This window comes from Pogona vitticeps, chromosome 1 (assembly GCF_051106095.1).
Source record: "Pogona vitticeps strain Pit_001003342236 chromosome 1, PviZW2.1, whole genome shotgun sequence".
NCBI classification, from domain to species: Eukaryota; Metazoa; Chordata; class Lepidosauria; order Squamata; family Agamidae; genus Pogona; species Pogona vitticeps.
The window spans coordinates 284,025,389-284,049,811 of record NC_135783.1 but is presented as its reverse complement, the minus strand read 5'-3'; the positions used below and the strand labels follow the sequence as shown (position 1 = coordinate 284,049,811).

Here is a 24,423-nt window from a genome sequence, read left to right as displayed (position 1 = left end):
GAGGTGGTCTTGATGGCACAAATACTGTGATTTTAGGGATGTAACCTGTACTGGATAGGGTTACACTCCCGTAAACACAGATGTGCTGCTTTTGGATTCATCTCTGAGCTTTGATGCCCAGGTTTCAGCAGTGACCAGGAGTGCATTTGCACAATTAAAACTAATATGCAAGCTATGTCCATTTCTGGAGAGATCTGATTTGGACACTGTCATACATGCCCTAGATACTTCCTGGCTGGATAGCTGTAATATGTGGTGCTATTGATGGAAAGGGTCAAGAAACTTCAGTGGGTCCAAAGTGCAGCAGCCAGAGTGCTAACTGGGACTGGACCCCGCTGTTACAGCAGCGCTACTGGCTGCTGATCAGTTTCCAAGCACAATTCAAAGTTCTGGATTTAACCTATAAAGCCCTAAATGGCCAAGTCCAAGCTATCTCAAAGACTGTATCTCCCACTGTATCTCCCACTATGAGCCTGTTTAGATCACCAACAGAGGCCTTTCTCTCAGTCCTGCCATTTTTTCAGTTGTGTCTCATGGGGAGAGAGACTTCTTTGTTGCTGCTTTCAGACCTTGGCACTCCCTCCCACAGGAGGCCAGACTGGCCCCATCTTTGCTATCCTTCCACAAGCAAGACCTTTTCTTCAGGCAAGCTTTCTCTCAGTGACTGCTTCCATGCGTGACTGACTACATTAGTGACTTTTAGATTGATTGTTGTGCATTACTGCTCTGACTGGGTCTTTAGTACTACTTGTGTTTACCATTTCCCAAAATGGTATTTGTTTGTTCCTTTTTAGTATTTGCATACTTACTGCTTTAGGTTTAGTAGTGTTTTTTAACAATGTAAGCTGCCTCTTTATACTCATTGTTCTTAGTTTTAAATATTGTAACTTAATTATGTAAACCACTGTTGTTTACTCATTGTTTTCAGCTTTACACATTATCTTTGAAGGATGTAAGCTGACTTGGGTTCTTTTTAAGGAGAAAAGTGTGGTTAAATAAATAAATAAATATTATGATAAAGTATGTTTATATGGTAAATTGGTGGTGTGACGGGGAGTAATTGGCAGGCACGTATTGTTAATAGAGACTATGTATTTGCATATGGATAGAGTTGAGGATAAATAACAGCCATTGCAGATGTGATCTTGGATGAGTATGGTGATCTGGTTTGTACTATAAATATCCAGCTGGGTGAAGATGCGGGGAGGGCAATCTCCCTCAGCTCTGCCCTTCTGGCTTCTCTTTGCAGTAGGAAGCAAGACCTGCGTTTTGAGGAGATGGTTGCAGTGAGATAGATTGATTCCACCTCCCTTACCTTGTCTCAGAGTCTGCTCACTTGAATATGCATACCTGAAGACAGGTGCTCAGGAGAAAACAGGCATTCTGTTAGTGAAACATTCTCTCTACTTAACATTTTCCTTAAGTTAACAATAAATTTTCCTTGTTTGAGGTACTCTTCTGTTTCTTTGTAGTGATTACTATAATGACACGATGATTTCCCTGCAGGTAAGTCATCGAAAAGTTGCATTTTAGGTTGTGATTCTGTTCCTAATATCTTTAATTTTCACTCCTTGCCTGTTAACAATTTTAAAAGTTTTTTCAGTTACCCATTGAAGCTTTTTGTCTGTTTTGGTTATGATAATAATGACTTTGTATTTTTCTCTGATAATATCTCTTGTTCCAGTCCAAAGCTCTAGTAGTGCATGGTCAACTGAATTTAATAATGCAAATCTGCTTAAAGTAATCTTTATTTTTTTAAAGGACTGTTTATTAAATTCTATTTTTGTACTATGGTTGTTTTATTGTCCTGCTTCAGCTTTACTAAATTTCTGATATTATAAATTTAGTCCCTTCCTGTTTCATTTCTTTTTAATTATTATTTTAGGTATGTAAAGTAATTAAGTAAAGTTTTATTATGCGGTCATAGACAAATATAAAATACATAAAATAAATGCATGGTATAGTATAAAATCTTGCTGCAACGCATTATGAGTTCTCATAGCTGAAAATAAAAATGTAGTCATTAACCGTGTTATTATTTGATTCTCTCCAGACAACAGAAACTTCAGATAGCCTGTGGAGCAGTACATTTACTCATGATTGAACCAAGACATTGAATATGTTTGATCCTATATATGCTACATTCTAAAATGATGTGAGCTAAGGTCTCAATAATTTCTTTCCTGCAGGGAAACACCCTTTTAAACAGGCTGAGGAAAAGCAGTTAAATCTAGCACTTGAAAAGGCAAAGCAATGTCTCGGTACTATTGTTGTTGTTTAGTCACTAGGTCATGTCTGACTCTTTGTGACCCCATGGACCAGAGCACACCAGGCCCTCTTGTCTCCCACTGCCTCTTGGAGTTTGGTCAAATTCATGTTGGTAGCTTCGATGACACTGTCCAACTATCTTGTCCTCTGTCATCCCTTTCTCCTCTTGCCTTCACACTTTCCCAACATCAGGGGCTTTTCCAGGGAGATTTCTCTTCTCATGAGATGGCCAAAGTATTAGAGCCTCAGTTGCACAATCTGTCCTTCCAGTGAGCACTCAGGGTTGATTTCTTTCAAAATGGATAGGTTTGTTCTCTTTGCAGTCCAGGGAACTCTCAAGAGTCTCCTCCAGCACCACAATTCAAAAGCATAAATTCTTCGGTGGTCAGCCTTCTTTATGGTCCAGCTCTCACTTCCATACATCACTACTGGAAAAACCATAGCTTTGACTATACGGACCTTTGTCAGCAAGGTGATGTCTCTGCTTTTTAAGATTATGTCTGGGATTGTCATTGCTTTCCTCCCAAGAAGCAGGCATCTTTTAATTTTGTGGCTGCTGTCACCAATGATCTGGCAGCTACTATCAAAAAAGTCCCTGGAAGAGAGCCACTGTTCATTCTCAGAGACTTTAATGCTAGAGTTGGTGCTGATCACAATTCTTGGCCCACTTGTCTAGGCTGTTTCGACATTGGAAAGATGAATGAAAATGGCCAACACTTGGTGGAGTTTTGCTGTTATTATGGTCTTTGTGTCAGCAACACATTCTTTAACACAAAGCTTCAACACAAAGTTTCTTGGAGACATCTAAGATCCAAGCATTGGCATCAGCTCGATTTGATCCTCACTAGATGTTCTAGCCTTCCTAGTATTAGGATCACATGCAGTCATCAGAGTGCTGATTGTGATACTGATCACTCCCTGGTGTGTAGTACAGTAAAACTGCAAACAAAGAGATTGTATCACACGAAAAGGGAAGGAAGACCATGTATTAACATCAGCAAGATTCGTGATCAAAGAAAAGTAGAGAAATTTGCCCAAGCGCTTGAGGAAACCCTTCCAGGCCCAGCTGATGCAAATGCACTTGAACGATGGGAACATTTCAAGAATGCTGTGTATAACACTGTCTTGTCCACATTTGGCAAGAAGACCAAAAAGACGGCTGACTCCTCCACAATTTGGAGGAGTTGATGCCAGCCAGCGAGGAAAAGAGGAGAGCTCTAGCAGCATACAAATCCTGTCCTAGCATGTAGAACTTGCAAGCTCTTCGAGCTGCTCATAGCCAAGTGATTTGCTGTCGCAATCTTTGACACTCAAGCTAAGAAATGTTAGCTCAAGTGTCAGTGCTCTTGGCAGTGCACGGTGTGCTATGCCTCTTTGACAAGGCAGTGTGCATGGTGCGCAGATGTGGACAGGAGGCAGAACTAGCAAACTGTGGCATTAAGTCAGCATGTCGTATTCTTCCAGTCCATCCGCTAGACTTTGACCTTTTAGGTTTTGTTTTCAGGGTTATTATTATATAGATAGGGCCCTGCTAATGGGATGTTCTGTCTCTTGCCCTGCATTTGAGCAGTTCAGTTCATTTTTGGAATGGAAGCTCAGATGTAGAGTGGGTTGCAGAAGCACCACCCATTATTGAGATGATTATATTTTCTGTGGAGCAGCCCGCATTGGACAGTGCACATTTGTCCTAGAGACATTTCAGTCATTGGCACGAGAATTAGGAGTGCCTTTGGCTAAAGAAAAAACTGAAGGGCCTGTGACTTCACTCATTTTTTAAGGGATTGAGCTTGACACTAGGCAGCAAGCTTCTAGGCTACCATAAGATAAACTAGTGGCACTTAGATACAAGATACTGCTTCTGTTAAGAAGTAAGAAGATGTTCCTGAAAGAGCTGCAGACTTTCAGATAGTGGGGCATTTAAATTTCGCCTGTAGGGCAATTGCCCCTGGCCATGTGTTTCTATGCCATTTATGTGGGGCCATGAAGGGACTGTGTTGCTCTTTTCATAGGACAAGGGTAACCAGGGGCATGAAACAAGACCTCGAAGTACAGAATCAGTTTTTAGCCGAATTTAATGGGGTGTCCTTTTGGAGGTCAGAACTGCAATTCCCATCAGAATTTCAGGTGCAGAGTGATGCAGGTGGATCTCTCAGCTTTGTGATTTATTTTAAGGGAAGATGGTGTGCCGGGCTATGGCCTGAAGAATGGCACCAGCACGGTATCACGAGGGATCTTACTTTTAAAGAACTTTTTTCCAATTGTAAGGGCCTTGTGGCTGTGGGTGCATGAATGGGCTAATATGTTGGTACACTTCTGGTGAGACAATCAAGCAGTAGTTCATATTGTGAACAACCTTATATTATGTTCAAAATGCGTTATGGCATTTGTGTGTGCATTTATGTTGTGTGCGTTGATAAGTTCAATGTATTGATCCACATTCCGGGTCTGGATAATAGCCTGGCCGACCCTATCACACCAAGAGATCATTCAGTTCAGGGAATTAGATCCAGGAGCCAATGAAGTTCTGAAGATGTTTCCAGTAGAAGTCTGGCAAATTGCTGCATTGATGCAGAATGAGCAATAGGCTTGTCCTTGGCTCCAAGAACACAGAAAGCCTACCAGGCAGTGAGTATAGAATTCCAGGAGTTTAGAAAGACTGTGGGGCTGGAATTGAGTTGGCCTGTCCCTGTTGAAAACCTTCAGCGGTTTCTATTGTTTCTCCATAGGAAAGGTTTAGCCCCAGGTTCCATCCAGGGCAAGTTTTCAGCTTTAGCCTTTCATGCTAGGAGTCATAGGTATCAGGACTATACCACTGACCTTCGTATCAAGAAAATGATTGAAGGCTGGAGTAAAGGAAGAGGTCGTGTTAGGGACGCGAGGACACCAATATCCTCTGCATTGTTGGAGAATATATGTCAAATGTGGCCTCTTATCTGCAGGGATGCATATGAAGCATATGAAGCTGTGCTGTTCCAGGCAGCCTCATTACTGACATTTTTCGGTGCATTGAGGATTAGTGAGGTCTTAGCATCAAGTAGATGTATCAAGAGTGGCTTTACAATTGCATGATGTGGCAACAGAGGACAATGCTACGCGGGTACATATACACTGATCCAAGGCAGATCAGTGGGCAGAGGAGTGGACCTGACCCTGAGTCCTTGTTCGGTGGCAGGTCTTTGCCCCGTAAAAGTGATAGGTAATTATTTACTAGTTAGAGGACAGGGCCAAGGATATTTTTTCATACATGAGGATGGAACCCCTTTGACAAAATTTCAGTTCTGGAAAATGACTGATTGGCCTTAATCAGAATATGGGTCCAAGGTAGGAAGTTCAGAACTCACTCATTTAGAATAGGAGCAGCCTCAATGGCAGCTGCGCTAGGCCAATGGTTCTTAACGTGGGCGATAATGCCCCCCAGGGGGCGATTTCATTTTTCAGGGGGGCGGTAGAACGAAAAGGGGCGGCGTGGGGGCGTTGGAGCAAAAAGGGGCAGTAGGGGGGCGCTGGAGCAAGCCAAACCTGTGAAGATGGCTGCAGCCTTTTTACAATATGCATGAATATATATTTTCCTCCAATCTTAATTTAGTTTCAGAGTTTTCATTTTGAAATTTTTAGTTCCTGCATTGCTGTTTGCTTTTATGCCCTTTTTATATTTCTTTTTGTGTCTTAAAATTCACTTGCAACTAAATCATTAAATGTTACTTTTTGGGGGCATTTCATTTTCTTGGAATTCAATTTTGTTTTCAGGGGTCATTGGATTTAAGTGTCTTTAAATAAATAAATAAATAAATAAATAAATAAATAAATAAATAAATAAATAAATAAATAAATAAATAAATAAATAAATAAATAAGAAAGATATCACCGCGGGGAGGGGGGCGATGATAACTTCCTCAATGGCTCAAGGGGGCGTTGCTTTCAAAAAGGTTAAGAACCACTGCGCTAGGCTATCATCCTAATGACATCAAGCATTTGGGGTGTTGGTCATCTACCACCTATTGTAGATATATAAGAACACTCCCTCACATCTAGGCAGGTGCATATTTTGTCTTGCAGATCTGCTCTTTCTGGAGAAAGCTTCGTTTTTTGGCTAGCGATATATGCTGCTCAGTCAGAGTGGGGGAATGATTTGGGTCTCACAGACAGAGCCCAAATTGTGTGGAGAGGGATCCATGGACTGTTATGGAGCCAGTTATGCAGAGCGTCTGCATTCAGCATGCAACCCTCAGATGTCTTGATTATACATCTGGGAGGTAATGACCTGGCAAAGCAAGGTGGCAAGGCCATGGTTTTGGATGTTATTCGAGACCTCAGACAGCTGAGGGCGACGTATCCCAAGATGATTTTTCTCTGGTCCACGGTCATCCTTCAGCTTGTTTGGCATGATGGGCACCAGGTTCAGTATATTAAAACCATAAGGAGGCAGGTTAACAGAGAGGTGTGTAGAGCTGTATGCGACGGCCTTGGATCGGTGATTGGTCAACAGGAGATCTGTGCTGACAGGCCCAAGCTCTTTTGTTAGGATGGAGTACACCTCTCCGACAGAAGTTTGGAAATATTTTTGGCTGACATCAAGGGGGGCTGCTTTTGGAGCTCAAGAGGCTCTATGGTGGGGATGGGCCTTAAGCATAGCTTGGCCCTTGCCGTGGTGGGTACTGTGGATATAACAGGTTTCAGTGAGTCCCCTCACAAACACAGGTAAGGTATAGCTTATCTGATCTCCCAGCGCTGTGGATCGTGTGATTACAGTGCTTGAGGGAGAAAACCCGCTGGGGCCGCTTGTAGAACAACAGTCAACAAGAAGAAGGGGACTTGAGGTCTGGGGGTGGTCAAATTTGCCCGGCCAGGTTCTCGCTGTCTTCTCAACGGTGAGATCTTGGGGCTCGGAACATGCTCATAGTTTGGTAGGGGTCCATTGAGACCCCTCTGCAGAACCTAATTCTGCACCACAGCAGGTCCCCCCTTTTCCATAAATGATAAATTTGAATGTTTAATAAAGTGTGGCCCATGTTTATTCCATAACAGTTGTCTTGTGTCTTATTCCGGGATAGGGAACCGGTCTGCTGCTGAGTTCTTCAGCAGAGTGGAGCCACCATTGTTCCATTCCCGATATAATGTGAAAGAAGGTAAGCTCGGAGAGAGAGATGAGAGGAGGGGAGGGGGAGAGTATTTAAGTTAAGGCTCCTCCTACCTTCTGTCTCTTCCTTTTTGCCAGCCCACCCGCCCGCCATGAATACTTCTGTGAGTTTTGCTGGTCACCTGTTTTGGGGCCAGATAGGAATTTTTGACCCTCATCCTGATTGGCCTTTGGAAGTGGGGATTTTTCGCCTATCCCACACTGGAAAAGGTGTGTTGGCATAATGGGTGGTGGTCAAATTTGGTCACACAGGTGGTTAGTGCAGATATAACAGGTTTTGGTGAGTCCCCTCACAAACACGGGTAAGGTATAGCTCATCTGATCTCCCAGCACTGCAGCTCATGTGATTGCAGTGCTTGGGGGAGAAGATCTGCTGGAGCCACTCCCAGAAAAAACAGTCAACAAGAACAAGGGGAATTGAGGTCCAGGAGTGGTCAAATTTAGGCTGGCCGTGTTCTCACTGTCTTCACAACGGTGAGATCTTGGGGCTCAGGACTCACCTATAGTTTGGTAGGGGTCCATTGAAACCACTCTGCAGAACCTGATTCTGCACTACAGCAGATCCCCCCTTTTTTCCATAAGCATATTCAATAAAGTGTGGCCCATGTTTATTCCATAACATTTGTCTAGTGTCTTATTCCAAGGTAAGGGGACAATGCCATTTGTAATTCACTTACACACTATACTTCACCCTGAATGTTCTACTGCAGTTAGAATCTTAGAATTGCAGAGCTGAAAAGGGCCCTATGGATCATCGAGTCCAGCCCCTATCAAGGAGCCACCATGGGGAATCAAACTCCCAACCTCTGCCTCTGCAGCCATGTACCTAAGCCATTGAACTATTGAGCAGTTTTCTTCTCTGCTCAAAAATATAATATCAAAACACAAAAATGCAGAATATCAAAACACATCTGAAACACATCTAAAATTTTAAAAAAATCAAAAAGACTTCAAATAAACTTGAAGATTAACTATTTTGATTTGGTGTAATTATTTGTGGACTGCAGTTCATTTCTTTATAGGCAGTCTTTGGAAGCTAATGACAAATCAAACTTTCAAGGTGGTACAAGCAGTAAGGTTTTTCTACTACAGTATGACCCCATTAACTTGTGAATGGTTTTAAGGAAAATATGTTTTGAAATGTTTAATTATATACATACTGAAATAATAACATTTCAAGTGATCTTTCAAAATAGATGAATAGAAAAAAAGATGCAGTGGATTTATCCAACAGTGGCATAGATTAAGAATAGCCCAGTTTTGCCATCTCTATGTTTTGCTGTCATATAATGCTCTGCCTTCTGCCATCTTCTTGACAGATACAAAACATGGACTGCAAATTATGCTCTAAATTGCTATTCTTTTTTCTTGCAAACTCTGTGGCCTCTGAAGGCATACATAATGGCAAAAATGTTACTTCATTCTTACATTCTCTTCTGGTAGAGAAATGATGATAGAAGGAAATCTTTTTTAGACATTGAAACACAGTGGTATTCTTTCCATTCCACTTCTCAATAATCAAGACAATAATTTTAATAATCAAGAGTATGTCAGCATCAATACTTGAGATCAGCGACATTAATCATAATGAAAATATCATGCAAGGCTTCAGCAACTCTTTGTACTGTAGACAATTTGAAGAGACAATCTGTTGACAATGATTCATGGCTACATATTCAGAACCATCTGCTATTTCACAGAGTTCCCCCAGCCAAGGTGACAAGGTGAAGTGTAGCAGCTGCATCATCTTTGCTTTGTAAAGTCTGGCTAAAACTAGCTACACTTGTGAGCAACAATATTCTGGTTCCAAGAAGATTATGGCAAAGTCCTTCGGATGCCACCAGTATCAAAGAGATGTTATTCGGCAAGTGGTCTGAGTCCCACCATGATGTTCGTTCTATTGAGATGACTCACAGACATTTCATTTTTTTTTGTCTCAGCTTTCGAACCATAGTATCTTTCTTTTCCAACTATCTGTAATTAATATATCCATTTGATCAAAAACCTGGAAGCAGGAAATGTATAAACTAATCCCTCCACTTCTGCCACCCTCCACCATTGTGCAGCAACCAGCAGAAGATGACATGACTGTAAAATAAAGCATCCCTAATGCATTTTTTGAGCAAAAATTAATATAAGACCCTGTCTTATTTTCCGGGAAACACGGTATAACAGATGCAAGTTTTAGCCAAAAACTTAAGTATCTGTTAAATATGATGTAGTATATATACTGTTCCTAATATTTCCATTTTTGTAGCTCTAATGTAATTTCTTCAATCTCCAACTCCTTATAATACTTTGGGAAATTTTCTGATATTGTTCCCAAAGCCCTGATGACAGGGGGAACCACTGAAGTGTGTTTCATCCACAAGCGGGATGTTTCGGTTGCCAGGTTTCTATACTTTGTCAGTTTTCCCAATTCTTTATCTTCAACTTTGGCATCCCCTGGAATTGCAATGTCTGTTGTTGCTGTTGTTCTTGTTGTTGTTATTAATGCTAATTTAGCTCAAACTTTCTTTTTTGTTTTTTATATCTGTTCTGATCAGAATTCTGCTCAGAAACATTTCAACAAGAAACTAGATGTGACATTGAATGCATCTTTGTTTTTAACATACCGACTACTAAAAGCACAAATAACATTATCGGGGGAGGGTATTAATTTATCAGGGCAACAACAGACATAGGAGGTAATTAAATACCTTCTCCCCTTGTTGTGGCCAAATCCCTCTCCAGAAGCAGGTTGCTGTTGTTGCTGCTGCTACTGTTTGCAATACTCCACTGGCAGCATGAAATATTAATAAACTAGTGCAGTGCTTCCTAGCCTGGGTCCCCAGATGTTCTTGGACTACAGCCTCCAAAAATCTTGGCCAACACAGTTAGTGGTGAAAGCTTCTGGAAATTTTAGTTCAAAAACTTCTGGGGAGTTGGAAACCATGAACTAATACATCACAGAGAATAGTTCCAATTTTGGGGGCCATTAAAAATGGCACACACTTGAACACATCTCTGGTGAAGTCTTACATAGAATAGTCCTAGAATTCATTCACATCAGGGAACCCCTTCACTTGCATAATGTACAGAAGATTTATCTAGCTGGTTGTAATTAGAAACCCTTGTCTCCATGCAAGTACCTTTAACAATGAGCTACGATAAAGAATTTATTCTTTCATTACAGTTAGTTGACAGGCTGAGCCCATTAAGGTGGCCAATGAATAACTGAAAGAGAATATGATATAATCTTACTAATTGCTTATGTGACCAAACCATTTCCAAACATTCACCACTAGGACTGTAGTGAAAACGTCAAGTTACAACTTGCTGAAAAATGGTGGGAAATGATCTCTTCCTATAAATATTCACTGTGGGACCCTCAATTCATTAGGAATAATTAAAGTTCATTAACTGGTAATTTCACTGAAGTTAGGAAACTGCCAAATTATTGAGCTATTCAGCCCTGCAGAATATATGGAGGATTTCTTTCTTGTTTGTAAAGGATTAGAGGAAATAAAAAAGGCTTATGTGGAGATATGAAATAAGGCCTATCTTAATATATTTCTTCATACAGCAATAAAGGAGTCTTTATGGGCCCCTCTTAACATCTGCCTGCCTTCCCAGTAAGAAAGATCTGGCTTCAGTAACATGTACCGTGATTAGATCTGGATTATATTTCTGTATGCATGCTTCACAGAGCTGTCTTTAAAGATATGCAATGTCGGTTTCAACTTACACTATATAAATGTGTTTTTTTCTTGTTTTTTTCAGATTTGGGTTTTTTAATATATTTTTTCTTTCATATTTTTGTAGTTGTGGTGCATTCTGGTTGTTATATTTTTGGTTTACATCTCCTTAGGAAAGACAGTTCAGAATGACAAAGTCGCTACCAAGCTGACGAGGCTTTGGGTAGCATGAATGAGCTTTGCCCCCCCCCCACGGATGGTGTGAGACTCTTGGGGTCTAACGAGATCTAAAAGTAATTGTAAAGCTAAACTTAAGGCTTTAGCATATGACCTAATGGAGCATATTAATGTTATTGAGGCTGAGCAGCCACTGGAGGAGGTTGACAGGAGCGCGGCTGTGGGAGTGTCATGAGTTCAACAGAAGAAGATCTGAGAGGTTAATTTCAGCTGAGGAAAATGCTGGGCAATTAGAAGCACAGACAGCTGAATCACCACCAGATTCTCCTTCGCCAGTAGCCAGAGGGAGGGACAAGCTTCAGCAAAGACTCATGACACTAAGATCCAAAGCTCACATGAATGCTTTCCACAGGAATATCAGGTCGACCAGTCCTGAGTTTTAACAAGATGGAAGGCTTCTAGGAGTTTGATAGTTGCTGCTCCTATATAATTTGTACCTAGAAGGCTTGGAAATCTGTGGAAGCAACAGGTACCTTCTCTGGCTAGCATCCACATGTCTACTATCTTGAATTTTGCTTACTTGACCCTTGGCTCTTGGACTCTGACTATGGTTTGTGTTTTGGCTTTGACAACTTGGCATCTGTTTTGTATCTCCCAGACTTCTGACTTTGGACTGACTTATTGGACTTTTGCCTATTGTATCCCCTGGAAAAGTGACAAGGGGTTGCATCAACGCCTAAACCTAGATGTTCTGAAAGGAGCAACAGATCATCCTTGTTGGCAATGACCATGTCAAATATCAAGTGCCAGGAGCATCAGGAGGATGTACTAGAAGTTTCTCCCGACAGGCAACACACTGTGGAGGGTCCCAGCTTACCATCAACATCTTCGGGTGAGTGAAGTATTTCTCCTGACACCTACACATTGACCCCTGCCTGGCCTTGGGCCAGAGGATGTTTGTTTATTTATTTATTTATTTATTTATTTATTTATTTATTTATTTATTTATTTATTTATTTATTTATTTATTTATTTATTTATTTATTTATTGAGATTATACCCCACCCATCTAGTCAACTGACTACTCTGGGCAGCTAATTTGTACCCACAACACTTGCATCTGCCAACACACAAAACATGGGGCTGCCTGGCACATCTTGGCCATATGCCATGTCACAATTCAGTGGCTCGGGGTGGCATATCCCAGTTTAACACTAGCAAATCAGGGAAGCCTGGCCAGTGCTGGCGGGTGGCCTTACCCTTTTGTAGCTAACAGGGGCTACAATATGATACTGGTATGTGCTCTTCCATATGGAGATTATTCTATGCCGTTAGGTGACTATCTCAGCCTGGCTACCGTAGATCTATTTGACTTACTAAATAGAGATGTAGAAAGGAAAGAGTTAGATAAGGAGGATGGAAAGGAAAAAGAGAAGAGGAGGAGAAAGAAGCCAGAAAGAAATTGGGCAAACTGGCTTCCAGGCTTTTTAATTTATACGGGAGTCATAGTAAAAGCCCAACCATGGGGAGCTCAATCTCTATTTTAATATTTAGATACCATATACACGGTGTATATGGATTTTTTCTGGCATGGCACGGCTTCACTATGATCAAGCTTTCAGAATGAGCAGTGCAATCTACCCCAACATGCATTGGAGCAAGCCATAACCCAGATTGTGGCTGCAACATATGATGCTGGCTAGACCAAACACAGGGGAGCATTTTGATAGTGGACACTTAAACAAAAAAGCTGTTCTTGGTCTAAATCCCCCTTTACTGTGAGGCAGGCGGTCCAACCCCACATGTATTGTTGGGAATACAATTCCAAGCGATTTTGTACTAAAAGGCCATGCTAATTTAAGCATGAATGTAGCACATGTGGGATTCGCCACCCCAACACTACATGTTTTAGAGCCAGTTCTCTGAAACAAAACAAAGGAGCTGGAGGAGGTAAAAAAACCTAACAGTGGCAGGGGCGCACCTAGTAATGGGGCCCAGCCCAATTAGAGTTGATGTCTTAGAGGCTGTAGCGAGCATGCTGAAACCTCTATTATCTCAGGCCTCCAGGAGGTGCTCACTCTTCTTCCCAAGTTGCTGCCACCAGGTATTACTGTTTCAATACCAATTATTCAATGAGACATGTGTTACTTTGAAAGTTAAACTTGTTTGTTTGATCAGTAATATGTAATAGGTAAATCACAAGTTGCTAATCAATCACTCTCACTCACTGAACTCACTGACACACAGAACCCTACTCTCACTGACTTACTGGCTCACAGACTCACAGACTCACATACTCCTCTCATACACCATACACTCCCCTTTATATCCAAGCCCCTCCCCCTTTAGCACCACCTTCCGTTCACTCATTGCCTCCTTTTCCACTGCTCACCTGTGACGGACAGGTGAGGGCAGGGCTGAACACTACAGAGGCCTGGTTAAAGCATGATCCAAATAGTTCAGATGCTAAATATTTGTTAGAAGGATTTAGATATGGCTTCTGTATCCCATCGTTATGTGAGTGTAGTGCATATTAGATAAGGAAGTGGCTGAAGGAAGGGTCCTTGGCCCCTTCTCCAGCTCTTTCTGTCTCTCTCTTGTATATAAAACTTATTTACTTAAAATATTTATATATTCCTCTTCCCGCCACCCATCCAAGAAAGACAGACTTGGGAAAGCCCCTGTCCAGCTACTGTAAATCTGACAAAAAGTACTGGAGCAGAGAGCTTGCTGACAGCAAAGCTGATCTTTTATTTTCTTCCCTTCCTCCCGCCCTTCCTTTTAATATCATGCTTCATTTACTAAATTAACAAGGGTATCATTCACTGCTTTTGAAACTACCAAATGTTTAAGGTCCATTCTTCATTCCACAACTTTTTGACATAGATTAATAATAATAATAATAATAATAATAATAATAATAATAATAATAATAATAATAATAATAATAATAATAATAATAATAATAATAATAATAATAATAATAAAGGACACAGCAATTTGCTAATAGCAGAAATTCCATCTTGATGCGGTTGCTGGCTTATCCCTGAGTGGGCTCTCCCCAGGGCTCTATAAACTACAGTACAAAGGAATACAATACACACGATTCTTTGGAGGAAAGGCCACAACTTTACTGGTTACAGCAGTAGTCCCTGGCCAGCATTGTGGGATTGGATCTGGTGCATCGAGAGGCCAAATTGCCACCCAATGCCCACCACCATTCACTTCAGCAGCCACTGAAGGTTCCACCAGATGTAGGGAGGAAGGGAAAAGAAGAAAGGAGATGGGTACTGGTGACCAGCAGCCTAGACAGTGGATGGCTGTGCTCACTGCTTTTAAGCTGGGCAGACAGACTAGGGAGAAAATCCTCCTTTTCCACTCCCCCTTCACCATTTGGATCTCCCCCTGCCAGCCAATACCAGGCCAGCAGGGAAACCCCACTCCCCACTAGCCAATCAGGGCTCCTGAGGCAGGCTCTAGTAGACCACATGGCCGGCGCCATGCCTGTTCTAGCACCCTGCCCTAGGTGAGCCCTTCTTGGCAGCAACTGCAGTGCCCAGGTAAGCCTGGGCTCCTGTTTCATACCACTTCAGGATCCCTGTACTAGTTTCTTTCTGTCTTCATAAATTATTGAGCATCACCACCATCATCCTCATTTGTCTGTTCAAGCATGTATTAAAAATCTTTTTTTAGAAAGAATCTCAGGGAACCATTGAACCCAAGAAGTAAATTTTAGCCTAAGGGGTTAATTCTGCCAGAACTAAGGTCCATATTAGAAAAATGATTTCCACATGCCTAAAAGAATGAGAGAAGGCTTTGAAAAGCTAAACAGAAAGGATGGTCTGAGAAACATAAAAACACATTGCATCTGGAAAGTTGAGTTACTTACCTAGTCAGTATAAGTTCTTTCTAATCATTATTTCCAACCCGTTTGAAAGAAGGATATATATTCTCTCTTCTCTTTTCTTCAGAGGCAAGGGTGAAGAAGTGCAACCTTCTACTCCTCACCAATGAGGAATGGAAAAATTTCCTAGGAGTAGGGAGGGTGGATAGGATTGTTGCATTGGAAAAAGTGATGTTTGTGCAAAAATGCTCTATCTCGTTTTCATTTTGGACTAAATAGCTGCTTTTGTGCAATTTGTGCCCTGCAAAAATTGTGCAAATCAACCCAAGGATTAATTTAAAAATTTGAAGCAAGAAATGATTTGTTGAAATCAATCTTAACAATTAGCCAATTCTTCTGTAGTTCCTCTCTGTGTGTACATACAGTATGTGCTTTGTTTCTCCTAGAGAAAAAAGACTAGAGATATCTTGCAATAGTTACAGAAATATTGAGGGACAGTTCTTTGACTCAGCTAGAGGCAAAGAACCTGACTTTAAAATTCCTCATTAAAATATCTTATCATATTGAGACATTCAAAATCTGCAAGGATGGGATTTTAGTGATTATTCTTTCCAACCCTAATTTAAAATGTTTTGCAGACTGAAGGTTCTGATTATTGCTTTCAGCAGATGTAAGAGTTCAAAAGATGAATAAATATTCTCCAGCATTGTTCTTGATTCTTTTGTGGTCTTAGTTATACACATTGCAGCCAGCATCTATAATTCCTTATATCTTTTCCTTCCTATATTAATTAAGACTGCAAAGAATATCCATCTGTTTTCAAACTCAGATTGAAAGTTGGGCTGGGAATGCAGATTGTGGTCATTGCCTTTGTTCTAATTTGGGTTCCTGATGTCTCCATTAGGGATGCAAAGAATAAATGCTAAATGCTTCATTCTCATTGAGATAGGTCATCCTGTCTTGAAATAAACACCTTGTCTTCACTTCCAGGTTCGAATAAGATGAGGAGGACTATTTTTTTCTTATCAATGTCTGCATAATTCACACAAAATATGTCTGCACTAAAATCGAGTCTTTTTCCATTGAGAAACAAAGCATTTCCTCACACAGCAAGGACAGAACTGATTGATTGTGGGGGGAAATATAACCAATCAAGCACTCAGATGGTTCTGATCCTTAGAAGATAATGTTCTGCCTTCATCACTTTTAAAAATACAGTTACTGCACTTCTATTTGTATTAATAATAATCAAGTGCTGTCTCGTCAATTTTGACCCATGGCAACCCTTTCCAAGGTTTTCTAGGTAAAGAATACTCAGAAGTAGTTCACCATTTCCTTCTTTTGGGGTGTCCTGAAACTGTGCAGCTTCCCCAACACCACATAGGCTTGCTCTACTCACAGAATGCACGGTGGAGAATCAAGCTCCCAACTTCTGGCTCTGCAACCAGATACCTAAACCACTGTATTATTTGTACAAGTTGCACATAAAAATTGGTCATTCTCTTCTTTTTCCAAATTGCCATAAAATACCTTTGCCTTCCTTTTTTTGGATGGGAATAATTTTGCAGTTCTGCAAATGGAAAAACAAGGACGTACATTCTTGTTAGGGTTTCATATCTTGCCAGTTTATGATTGTAAAATGGACTATATATGTGGGGGAAAATATGTGCGTACCCACAGAGTGACACACAGAGAGAGACACTCTGCCAGGTGGACTGCACACATATCAAGTTAATGAATCAAGACCTCACGCTGAACTATTTTTTCTTTTCATTTTAGCACATAGCCAACTGTTATGGCTTCAGGGCACTCATGCCACAGATAACTTTTTGTTCATATACTGTCTCAGATGTGTGGCTTTTCAAGGGATCTGGGCTGTATTTGTTTCTAACTTTCCTGTGCCAGCAAAAAGCTTCTGAGCTGACTAACCTGGAAACTAACAAGCACTAGGTTCTGACAAAGGCTGACAGTTGAGAGAAGTATTAAGTTGACAACTTAATGTTCTCACCTTATACTGGTTCCAGCGTCTTCTTTCGGAAAACACATTTGTTTTCTGCTGGAGGTCGGATACAGGAAAGATGTCATATTTATACTCCTTTCTGAGCAAATGCTTTCAGGGCCTATACATATGTTAAAATTATGTCCTGTTCTTCAGCTACTTCTATCATTCATCTAGTTTAATAAGGTGGAAGTAGAAAATGAAATATGTTTATTTATGCATGTATGCTATTCCTTCCCAAGCTTCATAAAATTAGGGCATAGGCACTCTAGTTATGGCATGTGTACAATTATTAATGGTCGTCATGAGATTTCAGCATGGAAAATGCACAAATACATATTTCCACTCCTCATTCATCATCATCATTTAGTTGTTTAGTTGTGTCCGACTCTTCGTGACCCCATGGACCAGAGCACGCCAGGCACTCCTATCTTTCACTACCTCCCGTAGTTGTGTCAATTTCATGTTGGTTGCTTCGCAGACACATTTCCACTCCTAAGTAACAGCATTTTGTACATAACCAAACTGCATTGCATGATGGTGTTAATCCATTCATGCCTAGTTGTTTGAAGACATTTTACCTTTCTACTGTTTGCACTGCCATTTCAGGATCAAACTATTGCTGTCATTCCCAAGTGCTCTTAGTCAGAATGTTGATTGGTTTGTTTGATTTATCTCAACCTACCTCATAGAAGCCAAGGCTTGGTAGCAACACATATGAAAACAATCCATGTTAAAAGCTCCACAAGCCATGTCTTTTTCATTCCCCAGGGCTTGTACTTTAGAAAAAGACATGGGTGCAAAGGCAAGAGCATCTTGAAATGGACCCTATATTAAGGTGAGGTGGGGCTCGTCAGCCATGGAAGGCAGCCCATCTAGGAGAAGGAAAACTCCGATTTCAAACCTCCACTGCCTTGTGGCTATATCCACTCATGGAAAAGGCTTCAGGAGTTAACCTCGAGGCAAAATCCGGAGCTGGAGTCCCGAAGGCAGCATGTGTCATTCTGCCAACTCCTGTGACATTGCTGGAACCAGTTGTATTGGCTCTTGCCTTTCCATTGGACCATTTCAGCAATGTGGAGAGGGGGGATCTGCTGCTTGGGTAACAGCCTATCCTCCGTATTACCTTACCCGGGCTTCATGCTCTGGAGAGGACACTCCTCGATTCAGAGCATGTTACCATAGTCTCTCGAGACTGAAGGATGCCTATATGGATTAAGGTGAATGAAACAATGGGGTGAGACACTGCTCTTACACAGATCTAAGGCACTGGTAGGAATTATCATGCAGTTAAAATGCAGCTTCATGGCTAGGGGCATGTGAAAGGTCACTGACTCAGTCTATATCCAAATAAAGGGCATACAGATTGGACTTGATCCACCCTGTACCCTTTAGAGGGTTGCACTCCATCTACAGATCTATGGCACCATTTGTGCACTGTAGGATCTATACTGATTAAAAAAATCCTTTGCCTGACAGGCATGCAAATAGCTGCAACAGGAAGGTTGGGGAACTATCAACTCAATGCCCAGACAAGAATTATACTTCAAAAATCACAAAGACACAGTCCAAAAGTGCAATGACACTCAGTAATTTTCAGCAAACTGATTGAGAGAGAAAACAAACAAGATTAATCTGTAATGCAAAAAGATAATCTAAGCAGCAACACAAGGCTTCGTCTTCACTCTAAAGCTCTGATTAATGGTTAACAAGGAGATTTATATCCATAGTGAGGTAATCTCCATTGGAGTATTCTGCCATTCTGCAGTAGTTGGAGTGTCCAGAGGATATATTGGATTTTTGGGAGGTTCACCTGCCTTCTCCTTTGGCCTCAACACTCCAGTCTACTACATTACAGTAAGACTGTACTATCTGTGGGAATCAGTTGCAAGGTGCCCCTCCCCCCCGCAGATGCTGAAAAACACAGAAATATTGAACTCTACGTAGTCTCTGGCTCTTTCTAGTGGCCAGTTCTGATAAATACACTCTGGAAATACATATAAATAGGTATTTCTGGGTTTCTTCTTCAATTTGATATTTTCAAGTCAGTGGATAAGTGAATCAGTAGGTACTGATCCTGTGGCTAGTGAGGATTCTATTTCCATTTCTTCTTTCCTGAATTCAAATCACTTGTCTTCTTTCTAGCCCTATGAATGCAGAATGGGATATGAAGGAGCTGTTGCGTTCTGTTCCAGGGCTGAACGGTGCCTCTTTGCTCTTCTACGGAATCCATCTGTAATCACAATACTCTGATCCTGTCCATTTTTGCACATTTGGCTGAAGACAGTGCATGTGCTTCCTACAGTTGTGACTATATACCAGGGATGTGAGCAGTCTTTGAACAAAACTATAAATACAAATTAAAACAGGGATGTGTGTACATTTCCAGTGCAACCACAGGGTGGACCACAAAGCCTTGAAGCATTAGGAAGGTGAAATGGTACAACACAGACCCCTTGTTTTAAACCTGGCATTGAAATTAAAAGTAGAGAAAGAAAATGAAGAGCCGAAGAAGATAGAACAGAGTATGCTTTTTAACCTTAGAAATGAATCTTCCGTGCTTTTCTCACACAAAGTCATCGATTAAATGACATATAACCATTTCAGACCTAAGGAAAATGAAAGGTGGGGAAAGAATGGAAAGTGTAGATGTGCAGGATTCCTGTATTGTCCCTTTAAGAAAGACTCAAAGAGGAATATGCTTGTTACCCTTTTAAAGCAACTCACTACCTTCCTGTGACTAGCTTAGAGAGTTAACTGAGACTTGCTCTTTGTGGCTGGGGAAAATACTCATCTCTATGTATTGCTGCTGGTGCCCTTCTGTCCTGCCTATGTGATCCATTCTATGATCTAGCCTTGTCATTTACAAGAATAAGCTATTCGAAAAGAACTGGAAATACACAAATACTGTTGAAGTCATGGAATGGGATCAGATTGAATTGTCACTAAAAGGACATAAAATGGATCAGCCCAATCTCTGTGTCCTTTGTATGGGAGAAATTAATGATCTTGCATGCAACATAACACTGGGTTTCATGGGGAAAAGGTTCCTTCACAGCCCAACACAATTGTGCCTTGCCACTAACCTATTAGTAAAGTCCTTCTTGCTCAGGCTTGAGGCAAGTATCCACCTTGTTTGTTTATTTTGCTTCCATTGTTTTGTTTTGTTTTTTGTTTTGTTTTATTCTCTCTTCCTCCTTGACCATTGATCATGTAGCCAACATGATAGATTCAGTCTCCCATATGGTTGAGGGTGCAGTTTTTTCTTTTTCCTTACTTTTATTCTTCTGATTGTAAGTGAAGATCACTTCTGTTCCAAGTCCTCCATACAGAGCACGTTACCATAGTCTCTCGAGACTGAAGGATACCTTATCTAAGTGAAGATCAATATTAAGTAAAAGTGTTTTTTCTTTTCTACTGAAGTGACTTGTAGAGTGTTTTTTTATATACAAAGGGCTAGTCACTGTGAGATTAAAAATGGACTGGGTGGAGGTTGAGATTTTCAGCTATTCTCCTTCATGTTTCCCCTTTGCTGCAGTTGGGTTTTCTGGTTTGGGGGTGGTTTTTTTTTAACTTTATGCTGTGCTACCTAAAGATGGATTAACCAAAATCGCTCCAAGATTTTCTCCAGCATAACGTGGGGCAGCACACCTCTACTATTTCCTGAATAAATAATAATTGTTTTTCCTCTGATATTTCTGACATATTTCTTGCATTGCAGTTTATAAGTATTTAAACAAACCTAGGTTGATCTGAACTTTACCAGAAAATTGGCTCTCCAGATATATTTATTGTTGGAACAGTACAATACAATTCTGCCTCCACACAGTGACCTTAATCTCAGCTTTCTTGCTGAAGGAATTGGAACTGCTCTCTGAACTTTCCAAGGAGATAAAATTAGATCATTGTTTGATTAATCTGAGCTCACATACTACCAAAGCTTCCTCTTCTGAAAAGCTTTTTTCAAACATCCAGAGTGACATTTTGAGGAAGTGCCTATCTTTTAAAACCCTAAACGTATTTTCTGAAATTAGTTCTTCCAGTCCAGTAGGGAATATTGAACAAGCCTTTTGTGTCCTTGGAATGTAATTCAATGTTACCCACACACCTACACTTTTCAAGTCAGTGGCTGAAATCCTATTGTACAGTTACTCAAATGCCATAAGTTTTAGAAGTGACTAGCCAAAAGAAATCTCCATAGATAGTACCTGATGCACTCTTGAGTCACCTGACTCTGTATGTAACAGCTAATGTTTAGAGAGATTTCCTAATTAACTTCAGTTAGCCTCTAAAACTTAATGCCCTTTGAGTAACTACACAACAGGATTTCAGCCACTGACTTGAAAAGTGTAAACTTAGTTTGAGCTGAAATTACTCAGTTAAGAAAAAGAAGTGTAAGATTTCTTTTTCTTATCCCTCCTCAACAAAGAGACAAATTTATCAATTGTTCTCCAGATATTTGCCATCCTTTTTCTGGTTCCACCATTCTGCTACCCATGAATCCATTGCAAATTTCAGGATAATTCATTCACCTCTTCTTAAAACTACCAAACTTTTATTATTGCATATAGTGTTGTCTGTAGCAATACCAGGGAGGGCATAGATTTTGCTGAATATTCCCAAGAGCAAAGTAGAATTTTAGTTCAGAAGAGAAACTAGAAATGTTTCATTTCTCTTCTGAGAAATGTTGTCTGAATTAATAATGATACATTGTACTCTAAATTAATAGATTGCACATTTAGGTAGATTAAGATAGCTATATTGGTATTTCAAGGAAATAACTGGATGAGTTAGGAGAGCTAAAAAAAGAATTGGCTTTCAGTGTTAAAATTAAGGAAGCTCATTGGCTTCCGGACCCAACCTGTGCCTAAATAGTGGCATGCAGATTGATTCCCAGCCCATTTTGTACATTATAGGGACATACCAACTCACCCCTGACCAGGGTTTGTGATGGTATTTGTGTATTTCTGGACTTCCTTGGAGGAAAAGCCTTGTAAATGGGTAAATGGAAGTGGGTACAGATGAAGACACACAGCACACAGTACACAACACATCTTAAAGAGACATATGTGACAGAGACAGAAGAAATTTTTTAGTGTTCTGCACACTAGTTCTGGCTATAGCACAAAGGCCAGTGGGCACTAGTATTTGCAGCACCACACCAATGGGTAAAAAGAAGAAGAGGAAGAAAGGTGGAAGAGGGAGATAAACCCACAAGCACTCACTCTAACCTAACTACTCAAAGCCTGTACAAGAAGAATGCAGACATTCATCAACAGCAGAACCTTGGGTAACCCAACTTTGTGTAACCCCAGTATGCTTGGCCTGCAACTCCAAAAACCTTCACTACTACCTATGCTGGCCAGGGCTTCTGGGAGTTGCAATCCAAGAACACCTTGGTTACCTAAAGTTGGGAGCCACTGAACTACAGTCACACATACAATCTTGCAATGAAAAATTTAATAAACAAAGCTAGATAAGAAAGGAAGGAAGGAAGGAAGGAAGGAAGGAAGGAAGGAAGGAAGGAAGGAAGGAAGGAAGGAAGGAAGGAAGGAAGGAAGGAAGGAAGGAAGGAAGAAAGAAAGAAAGAAAGAAAGAAAGAAAGAAAGAAAGAAAGAAAGAAAGAAAGAAAGAAAGAAAGAAAGAAAGAAAGAAAGAAACTGACTGCCACCTGATAATAATGATACAAGTCCTTCATGTTGCCTTGCAGCTGTATGAAATGAAATGTATGAAACAAAGGATATATATATATATTAATGATCTCTCCCAAGCACTTCAGTAGTTAAAATGCCAAGAAAGTGTCTGTCATTCTTCATATTTGGTGCTAGCTCTGTCACCATGGATATTCCCCTTCTTCATGTAGAATCATGGCATATCTTGACTGAATGTGAGGCATCCATGGAGGGACTGCTTGTGTTTGTGCTATGAAGAGAGAGGAGACGGCCACAGTGTTCACTAAGAGTCACTGTGATTCTTCATATGAAGAGAAGTCTCACTATCAATTAAGAATCTAGGATCTATAGAGGGAGTCTCTCTTGGAATGACCCTTCCCAAGGAAGATTGTGGAGATTCCCAAAGAGTACTGGTACTCCAAGGGAGCACTGCTGCTGCTTCCTTCTTCTTCAAAGCACAAATAAGAGGAGGAGCCAGAGCTGTGCCATCCACGTTCCTTCCTGCCCTTCCTACAACACGGTCTGGACACTGCCTTGTTGTCCACCCCTGGCTGGCCATACAGATCTTCCAAGCAGCCTTCATCTACAACAAGGCCAACTGCAAGCCCAGCAACAGGTACGCCACTACCACTATCTGAGCTAGAGGACCTAAGCAATGACCTACCCAGTTCTACTCAGCATTGGCTCATTTACACCATCCTCAGTGACCTGGCTGTAGCCATCCTCAATGGGACTGTCTTCAAGATTGTCCAGATCCTGCTGGAGATCCAGCATTTGGCAGAGAGAAACCTTTACAACCAATAGTTCAAGCTGCACAATGAGCACCAAGCCCTCAAGCAAGAGATGTTCCATAAACACTGCAAGCCTCACAACTTGCCCCTCCTCAAAGGAGCCCAACAGAGGTAGCTGGAGGCCATGGAACAGCACATACACAAAGAGCATCAGATGATGTATAAAATAGATGGATTGATCAGCAAAGCGCTTTGGAGAAAGCCAGGGTTTCTGAGTTTTACATCACTATCAACCCACAGGAGCTGACTTTCCAGATGCATCTACTAGAGCCCATTCGAAAGCTGCAACAGAAAGAATCACAGCCAAAAAGCCTTTCTCTTGAGAAGAGGAGCACCGTTTCCATTTCTAGTCATGATTCTCTGTGAGTGTCTCATTAAAGGAGATTACTGGATCTTTTATCTTTGTGTTGCAATGATCATTACATCTACATCTTATTCTAGAGCAAAACAAGGTCCTTCCTCTGTGGGACCTTGGAGATGAGGTGGGGTGGCTTAGTATCTACCAAAGTTTTAATGTTTAATATTTATTACAGTGGACCCTCTACTTACGGAATTAATCCGTATTGGAACGGTGGCTGCAGGTCAAAAATCTGTAGGTCGAGGCTCCATTGACCTACAATGCATTGAAAACTGATTAATCCCATAACCAGCCATTTTTGTTCCATTTTTGTTCCATTTTGGTTTTTTTCTGGTCTGTAGGTCGATTCTCTGGCTGCAAGTCAAACCTAAATTTTGCAGCCAGAGAAGTCTGTAAGTCGAGCCGTCTGTAAGTCGAGCCGTCTGTAAGTCGAGGGTCCACTGTAACTTTGAATTTTATTCACTGATTAATTTAAGTTACTGTAGTTGCTTTTTTAACCC

At 40.9% G+C, this 24,423-nt stretch overlaps 1 pseudogene; it reads left to right on the top strand.

Moving 5' to 3' along the window:
* The first annotated feature begins 5,336 nt into the window (after positions 1-5,336).
* LOC110090156 (protein DGCR6 pseudogene) lies at positions 5,337-23,931 on the top strand (annotated as a pseudogene).
* Positions 23,932-24,423: the final 492 nt, after the last annotated feature.